General features: G+C 35.9%; 1 long non-coding RNA gene across 2 annotated transcripts; it reads left to right on the top strand.

Moving 5' to 3' along the window:
* Nucleotides 1-668: 668 nt before the first annotated feature.
* On the top strand, nt 669-3066 carry LOC127075579 (uncharacterized). Of its 2 annotated transcripts, none has more exons than XR_007786583.1 (2): nt 669-1159; nt 2667-3066. It is a non-coding gene; the product is annotated as an uncharacterized LOC127075579 (long non-coding RNA). The 2 variants fall into 2 exon arrangements; XR_007786584.1 differs by having other exon boundaries at nt 2656-3066.
* Nucleotides 3067-9795: the final 6729 nt, after the last annotated feature.

Below are 9795 nucleotides of genomic sequence, written 5' to 3'. Positions count from 1 at the left end.
ATGGATCCAATGTAGTGAAAGTGTAAAAGTTTAACTCAATCAAGTGATCAAGGGATATATGATCACTTGAATGAATAAGGATCTTAAGGGGAGTATGCCAATTGCTTATGAAAAGTCATACAACAAGCTTAATTCACAACAAAGTAATTAATTGATCAAAAATAAATTTGATAAACTAATTAATATATGATCAGGTTAAGGATCAATCATTAAGCACATGGAAATCATGAGGAAAATTTAAAGGAATAGAAAAATGAGTCTAACACATTCAACTAATTTCTAACTAATTTGCCTTTAAGAAAAAAACCTAAAAATTAAAGTCTAAATAAAACCTAATATAAATGCATGTTTTGGAATGATTATAAAGATAATGTGAATTTTATGTATTTTTATAATGTGTTTTTAATATGTATTTTATGTGTGACAAAAAAAAAAAGATTAAAAGAAAACAAGCCAAAAAGAAAATTTAATGAAAAAACCACTCTGCATGGGGGTGTGAATAAAGGAATGAGAGTGTGAAGTTGAATGGGCGTAGGGCACATATGCTAAGTTTTTGTTTAAGTTCAGATGGGGGAGGTGAGCTAGTGGAAACGACGCATGCCAAGACTACAGTGGCCTAAATGTTATCATTGTTGTTTTGATTCAAAATTGTGGGGATGTGTAAGTAATTAGGGCGTGTAGACTATAAAGCCCTTTGGGCTTGTGCATGGTGAAGCCCAACGCGTGGGCCAAAAGTTGGTGAGTGTCCATATTCTTTGCTCATTTTAGTTTCACTCTCAGACACGTTTCTCTTCCTCTCTTAGCTACTTCTTGGATGGAAATCGCTCTGCCACGGTGGGGCAACCCAAAACCATACGAAATTACCACTAATGGAAACCTCTCGTCCTCTTCTCTCTATTTCCCACTTCCAAACAAACCAAACAAACCACAAGAAAAACCCCATGAACCCTAATTCATTCAAAATAAAATTAAACACAGTGGGAGGGGAATCAAAGCATGAAACCTTGGGCCTTTAATTCCCCTCAACCTAATCTACATGATGGTAACACGTTTGAGGTAAAGAAGTGAAGATTTTTAAAAGAACCTACCTACAGGACGGAGGCTTATCCGGGAAATTGTTGAAGGTCTTGAAGAAGACGATGCTTAGAGAATACTAGAGGTAAGTGCTTCCCTCCTTTGCTTTTTGTGTTGATTCCTTCTTCTTCTTCTTCTATGAACCTAGTCTATAGGAATTTGATTGAGTGTTATTGTTGTTGTTGTTATTGAGTGAAGCGTGATGTAGAGGCTTAGCTCGGTTGAAGCAAAACTTCAATGTCAAGTTTTGCTCAACAATGGAGAATATTGAGCATTGAGTGTGTTGGTGAGGTGAGAGGAGAGAGTGAATTTGCATAGTCTTGTTTTGAATTGAGAGTAAATTGTGGTTGTTGTTAAAGATGATTGTAGAGGAGATTTGTTTATATAGAAGGATTGAATGCTAACTGAATTGGGCATCTAGGGCAAGGTTGTTAGAGTTTGGTCAGCTGTTATAGTTAGGTCATTCATGAAAAATTAGTTAGAGTTAGTTAACATTATTAATTTTGATTGAAGTTAGAAATGTAACAGTTAGAGGTGTTAGTTGATGTTAAACTGTTAGTGACAATTTGAATTGTGATTGAGTTAGTTAACTGTTAATGACTTTCGGAGATTAGTTTGGATTGTCATGTTAGTGAATTCAATTAGTAGTTAGTTGATTGTGTTAATGTGACTGATATGGATTTTGGAATGGGTTAAGAGAGGGATTGTTAGTTAACTTGGATGTTAAACTGTTAGTGAGGTTATTGAATTAGTTAGTTGTTAGTTGAACTGAACTGTTAGATTAATTTTAGTTGATGCTAATTAGATTGTTAGTCAATCAGCTTGGAAAAATGTTGGTTAGGTCAAAACAATTAGGTTGGTTTGAATTGGTGTTAGGATTTGCTAGAAATAAATTAGTTTGAATGAGTGATGTGAAACAATTATGGTTAAAAGCTTAACTGTTAGGCTAATATTTTTGTCAGTTAGAGAAATTGTTAATTGGTTAATGGAACTGTTATGCTAAAGCTAGTAGATTAAGTAATTTTTGTTAACTATTAGTGAATGTTAATTGAATGTATTTGGAATGTTCCTAACGGCTCTGATTGAATTAGAGTCTGATAGTTACAAGTTAGCTGAAATGGTTAATGATTAGTTGAAATGTTATGTAAATTTTCATGTCAATGAAAAAACTAGTTAGTGATATTGGGTTATTAATAGTCATGTCATTGTTGAATTATTTGATTGGTTATGCATGTTAGTTGGCAATTGGATAGGAAGGTGTGAATTGAGCTAAGTAATGCTTCAGCTGGATGTGTGTGATTTCCATTTGGACTGTCTAGATGTTGGTTTATGGACATTGTATTGATGATCATGGCTTATGAGTATTGGATTGTTAGTTTGCATTGCATTGTATGGTATGTATGTTGCTGAATGTTGGATGTGCATGTGTATGTGTTTGTGCATTAAATGTCATGGTCTTAACTAGTATGTGTGCAAGTGTGAAATGTTTGTTGAATGTCATGGTTAGACTTGGATTTGTGTAGGTATGCATGGTACTTGGTTTATGCATATTTGAGTGTATGTATGCTTAATGTGGCTTAGGTTTTTTGTAGGGTTACTACAATCTTGATGTCGTGAGCCTTAGGCTTTGGACATAGCATTTCAACATGGCAGAGGCTTGGCATGGCATCATGAAGGTATTTTGCAAGGCATGATCAAGATTTAGTATAAAGAAGGATGCTTAGTATGAACATGAAAGTATTTTAGAATACACTTGAAGTACTTAAAGGACCACATGAATAATTAAGAGAAAAATAGACTTAGAGTAGGTTTATGACTAGTTTGGCTTTTGGTCAACTGTTTGACAAAAAGTCAAAAGTTGACCAAAAGTCAACCTTAGGTCAAAAAGTTTTTTTTATAACCTTGTAATCTTTGGTCGGTGTGTAATAAAATTCTTTGGATTTTGTAATTGAATATTGGCCATTTGAATGTGATTTGTAACTTTTTTCACAAGTTATATGCATTCCTTCCAATTTTGAATTTGAATTTGAACTTGAAATCCTTTGATTTGAATTGAATCCTTGAATTTGAATTGAATCCTTGAGTTTGAATTTATTTTTCTTGAATCAAACGAACAAAGCCAATCAACTAATCATGCAAGACCTCATGAGAAAATGGTCAATAAAAAGTCAACCTCCCATGGTTGACTTTGTTGACCAAAGTCAAACTTGCACAAGACTTCTAAATTTTATCTGTCTGAAATGCCTTGACCAAGATAATGGTTTCCAAAGACTTAACCTAAGAAAGTGGTTCACCACATATTTGTTGTGTCAAAATAGTCAAGATGTAGTATAATGAAACCCATAAGTGTGCATTCCATAACTCGGTGCCTTATATAAATAACAAGAAGCTTTTGAATCAATGATGTTTCTTGCAAGAATGTAAATGATGTTGAAGTTAGTAGAAATATACCCGAACGTATCACATACTCGAACATACAACATAGTCACCATCAAACTTTATTTATTCCCGAAGGAAATGGAAAACATCGATAAAACCTAGGGGAAAGAGATATGTTGGGTAAGGAAGTCGGTTATACAATGGGAAGATATTAGCACCCCAAACATCCATGGTACTCCATGGGAACTGTTTTAATTATTCTCGCTCGAATAGGTGTTATATCTGAAGATTACTCGCAAAAGAATGGAGAAAGGAAAAAGGAATAGATAAAGTGCTCGGTGAGGATTAGGGCCCTCATGCCTAAGTATCCTCATAGTGCAATGAGGAATTCAGAGCTCTGTAGTTCAAAGAACTAGTGACGAGAGGTGAAAAGAATTGTGATAAATAGTATGGTCTAAATCAAAGGATATTGTTTTGAGCTCCAACAAGGGTGAAAACATGAATCCAAGAGTAAGATGGCTCTTACCATTATGTGGGCTAGCATGGCTTCCGCTATAGGGTAATGCCGAAAAAAATGAAGAAATAGGTCTTTGGCACATTTCCAAACATCTCTTGGTTCACAAGGTGACGCAAGAAGGAGCACAAAGAGGTAGTGTATTTGACCCAAAAATAACCGATATATTATATGGAGTGAAGGAAGGTAGAATATGAAAGTATCATGGAGATGAACGAAATGAAGTGACCAAGGTCACATAATTGAATATTTGGACATAAGTGACTTAAGGAAGTATTGTTTGAAACCGAAATGTGAAAGTGTATTGGAATCCATAAGAGAAATGAGATTTGTACCATAGAGGGAAATAACTTTAACCGATACGTGGACTAGCATGGCTGCCACTATAGGGTATTCAGCTAAAAACAAAGACTAAATTAAGTGTTTGGGCACAATCCCAAACAACTCTAGGTAGAAATGCAGACTTTTCGCTAGGCGTCCTAAAAGGGTATGTATGGATATCCAAGGAAGTGTGTTTCGATGTCAAAGGAATAATATGTCACTGGGTGAACGATTTATGATCGAGGGTAGATGATGGATCATGAAAGATATGAGTGGTTCCCTAAGGCGGAAGGAGGAATACTTAGAAGTATGCTCACCAAGGATTCACATCCTTGTGCCTACGTATTCTCACTGTGCAATGAGAAAATCAGAGCAATCGTAGTTCGTGGAACCACGAGAATAGAGAGAAATAAGGGTGATGAAAAGTAAAACTTGTACCAACAGAATGGTATCAAGGGAACCCACAAATGGGTGGAACTTGGAATCGAAGAGTAAACATGCATTTACCAGTACGTGGCCTAGCATGGCTGCTGCTATAGGGTAAAGTCAAAAACAAAGACTGAATGAAGTGTTTCGGTGCAGTCCCAAACAATTCTTGATTCGCAAGATGGACTACCGTTATATCATCCTAAAAGGGTATAGGTCGGGCCCAAGAGAAAGTATTATTGTGTACAAGGAACAATATTACTGGATGGGAAACAAACAGTTCGAGATCAAAGAAGAATAGTAGCCTAGATCCAAGAAGAGATAGACTCTGAATCAAAGAACAATGTAGGCATTTACCAGTACGTGGGCTGGCATGACTGCCGCTATAGGGTAAAGCCAAAAACAAAAACTGAATTAAGTGTTTGGGCACAGTCCCAAACAACTCTTGATTCACAAGACGGATTGCCGTTATATCGTCCTAGGGTGTACAAGGAGTCCAAGGAGAAATATATTTGATCTCAAAAAGATGGTATTGATTGAATGAATGAAGAATGATTGATTGATAAATAGGGTAACTCGCGAAGAAACTTGGTTCTCCTACCTACGTATCCTTATAGTGCAATAAGGAAATCAGAGCTTTCGTAGTTCAGCCCACTAGGGCTGAAAACAAAATGATTAAGGAGGCAAGAGGAGATGATTGGATGATTGAATGAGAGAAAGGAATAGACTCTATAGTTATTGGAGAAGAACCACACTAAAGTTTATGAGTAAAGGTGGATACAATAAGCAACTGGCTAAACGTCCTGCATCAAAAGATATCCAGAATGAGTGTAGGAAAACTCCAGTCTCATTCCTTCTTTACTACTTAAGGCTCGTGGCGCATAATTTCATCCTAACTTTCCAGTTAGTTAAGGAGAATCTTTGTTGTTTGTTCGTTGTGATTGTGAAGACCTTATCAATCGTTCGATTCGAATTGCACTAAAGTCTATGAATAGATGTGAATACGATGAGCGTTGGGTCATTCTTCCCATACCAAAAGATATTCAGAATGGGGATAGGAATTCTCCAGTCCCATTCCTTCTCCATTACTTAAGGCTAGTGTCGTACAACTCGAATCATGATTGATAAGTTGTTGATGTAGTCCTTGCTTTTTACGTGATGCTTTGTGAGGGGAGAGACTTGTCAATCGTATGATTAGAATTGTGCTAAAGTCTATGAATATAGGTGAATACGATGAGTGTTGGATCATTCGTCCCATACCTAAAGATATTCAGAATGGGGCTAGAAATTCTCCAATCTCATTCCTTCTCTATTACTTAAGGCTCAAGCCACACAATTCTAACTTTGATTTAACAAGCTCTTGAAGATGCCACCTTTGATATGCTTGTATTATCCACTGCTTGGTATGACTGAGGATGCCTGGTTGAGAATCTTATCTTGAGGCCTTGAGCTCCACAACTTACAGAAAAAAGTCATATTAAGTGACCAATGGTCTTTTGGTCACTCAATTTAGACTGTGGGATGATACAAGTTCAAAAGATTTAATTGATCAAAATTTCTTTTGATCAATTTGAATCTGAGGGTTTGAAACAATTGGAAATTATGTTAAAACATTATCTAATGGTGAAAATTTAATCAAACTATCCTAAGGGAACATGTAATAGTTAGTCATGGTTTGATTAACATTCTAAGCCTAAGGGATCAAGCCTTGAAAATTTGATTAAAAGTTCTAAGTCAAAATTCCTAAGGGAGCATGTCAAGTTAAATGGTCAAAAACAACACAATAAATCCCAAAGGGTAAAATGGTCACTTAACAAAATATGGTATTGAATACAAATTAAATTCTAGTTGAAATCTAACTATAGCCTAAAAATTGATTAAGTCTTTAAGTAGGTTTTAACCTAACGTTTAGAAATTAAATTAAGTTCTAAAATCAACTAAAATCTCAATATTCCTAATTTCTAATCTAATTAAAACTATATTAATAATCCAAAAAAGAACTATACAAAATTTCAATTAATCTCTAAATCCTAACTAAATCTAATTAAACCGAAATTCTAATATTTAAAACTAAATTCAATTCTAATCGCTATTAAAAACCTAATAGCTAATTAAGCCTAATTAGCTCTAATTCTAAAATTAAAAGAATTCTAAAATTCTAATTAAAACAATTCTATAATTCTAAATTATCCTAATTGGTATCTAATCCTAATTAATACCTAAATCAAATTATCCTAATCAAGATGATCAACAAGAATTAACCTTAATTCTAAGACCTAATTAAGCTAACTAAATGGATTAAGCACTTAAACCAAACAGAACCCGGATAAACGGGGGTGTGCATGACGAAGCACGCAGGAGCCCATCCTTAGGCCCAATAGCCGCTACTGAGTGTTTTTGGAATTGCTTGAAAGGCCAAAAAAAATCTGTGGGCCTTAAGCCCAAAGAGCCAGGTCTAGTGAGGTTCAAAGTTGAAAATAGGGTGCGCCATGGAGGTGTCTGGGCCCGTAGCTTGACCCAGTCCAGGATGAAAGATATCATCTTCTCCGTTCTTTTCAAAGTCGCATCGTATCTCCAAACTTCAACAGAACGATCTGAAATGCGAACCTTTGCTTCTTCGCACACAAAACTCCTTCCATCACCGCGATTCTCCAGTACGTCATCTCGTGACCACCTACCTGCTCGTCCGTGAACTCCGCCTCGGTGGTCTTTTCCGTCAAAACGCAGAAGCGCGTCGAAGCATCACGTATGTTCGTTCGTTTTCTGTAGAGACACACGTAATCCAAAACGAGAAAAGGGAAAGAAGGCGCTCGTCTGAAGCATGTTCATTCACAGAAGCAGATAACGTTCTTTATTCGCTTTTCCACATCAACTTCGCCGCGATTTCATGATCAATAGCTACGGCGGCATGCTTATGAACTTAGCTTCTCATGTTATGTAGCAAAATTCAGCATTCATCAGATGGCATTATAATGCATTTTGAACATTCAATTGCTTCGTCAACCACGAATTCGGCACCGCAACAGCATCAACCGAAATTGAGACGCAAAGTGGATTGAAAGAAAACTCACTGGTACTAATTCTTTTTCTCTGATTATGATCAGCGTCTTTCGTGCGTATTATTGATTTCGGTTGCAGGGTGAAGACAAGGATGACGATGACGCATAGTGAAGAGGAAAGTAGGTATTGTTGATTGAAGAAGTTGCAGAAGTTTCTGAATACCTCAGTGAAGCTTGGAGCTATTGAATCTCCTTGAAGGTGGGTGAAGAAGATGAAGATATCTCAGAGTCTCTAATCCCCCATTCTGTATCAAGGTACTCTTTATATGGTGCTTCTAAATCGGTTAGATTTACACACCTTCTCCTTTATGTTATCATTCTGTTAGGTTGTTTCAAACAGTTGGAAAATAGTGAGATGGTTGGATAGTGAACGATAGTTAGTTAGCAGTTTAGAAGTTAGTTAGAGTTGAAGAGGGGATGAAATTCTGTTATGATTTTTGAAGTGAGAGGTTAGGGTTTGTTTGAAATGAATAAGCTTGAAATGGATTATGCTATCAATTTTTAACCGTTCTTGAATTTGTTTTATTTTTTTTTACTCTGTTATGGTTTTCTATGAAGTAAGTTTGGAACATTTATTGTAGGTTCTCATTCAATCCTTTTGGTTTTTTGGTGAATTTATGCATGTTGTTTTTGTTCACTCATTCTACTAAGGGGATTGGCCAGTGTAGCGGGATATTCGTTACCATTAGAGATATTGACTAAATCCAAGGTAAATCATACAAGTCGAGTCGCCACTGCACTTCTATTTATCCAAAGGAATGGTTAGAAAGCGAACAAAAACCTAAAAAGTTTTTAACAAAAACTAGTAAAAGAGAAACAGAGATCTGGGTAAGGGGGTTGGTTATGTAATGGGAAGGTGTTAGACACCCAAAACATCCTAGGTACTCCTAGGGAGCCCTTTTCACACTTGTTGCAAGGTTGTTGTTTTTTGAAAGTTTATTTGTGAAAACATGATTGAAGTGATGAGAAGAGAATATACAAGTTTATTTACATTTTGTATTTAGATGGATAAACCCATTGCCTACGTACCATCTAAAAAAATATTAGGATCAAAACCTCGTAGTTCGGGGTAAAAATCTCAAAACAAGTTGGTGAATTGATTGGTCCAAAAGCCTTAAGGTCTTTTGTTATCAAAGGGAGAAAACTCAACCTAAAAACCACAAATCCACCATGTGAGGATAACTTCAACATGCTAGTGAGGGGTTAACCCTATAATAAGCATGGAAGACTCATTGTCCATCACTAAGGATATATGTGAGTATTACATCTACCACAAAGATAACTCAAACCTAATAACTAAAGGTTATGAAAAAGTTTGGATTAGAAGGTGGCAATTGAAACCACAAAAACATATTTGAATGGGTTTTATTTACCAATTAGAAGTATATACAAAATGGTCAAAGTGAACTTAAAGATTCAATTCAAAATAAGTATTATGAAAAGAAAGTTTGAAAATCAAAAGCATAAGGCTTAGGTTTCTAATGTTGAAAACAAGAGTTAAATGTTTGCACAAAAGTTTTGGCTTGGGTTAGAGTGGAGGGAAGAAGAAGAAGGGCTAAAGTCCTAAGTAAAACAAAAAAAGATGAGGGATAAAGAAACAAAACCACAATGGAGTTCCTCTCTTGAGATCATATGGATGATCAAAGTAGCTCCCATCCTTTGGAATAAGCAATCACACAAAGTATAAGTTCAAGCAATCATCAATCAAAGTGAACTCTTGGAAAGACTCCTCAATGCATCTTGGATATCTCTCTCTTAGAAGCTCATGGTAATGGTTTCCCAAATAAGCTCAAGTTAGAACTCCTAGCACAAGAAAACACACATCAAAAGGTTCTATAACAGAATCAAAGAATGGACAAGAGGGAGTTTAGAATATGGTCTTTTCAATGTTCATCTTCAAGCTTAAGCATTCTAAAGGCTCAATGCCTAGTTGCTCTTTGACTTTTTATAGCACTCTAAAGGCCCAATGCCTAGTTGCTCTTTGACTTTTTATAGCACTCTAAAGGGCCAATGCCTAGTTGC

The sequence above is a fragment of the Lathyrus oleraceus genome, chromosome 4 (genome assembly GCF_024323335.1).
Source record: "Lathyrus oleraceus cultivar Zhongwan6 chromosome 4, CAAS_Psat_ZW6_1.0, whole genome shotgun sequence".
Lineage (NCBI taxonomy): Eukaryota > Viridiplantae > Streptophyta > Magnoliopsida > Fabales > Fabaceae > Lathyrus > Lathyrus oleraceus.
The sequence above is the reverse complement of the archived record's forward strand: the minus strand, read 5'-3'. Positions and strand labels throughout refer to the sequence as shown.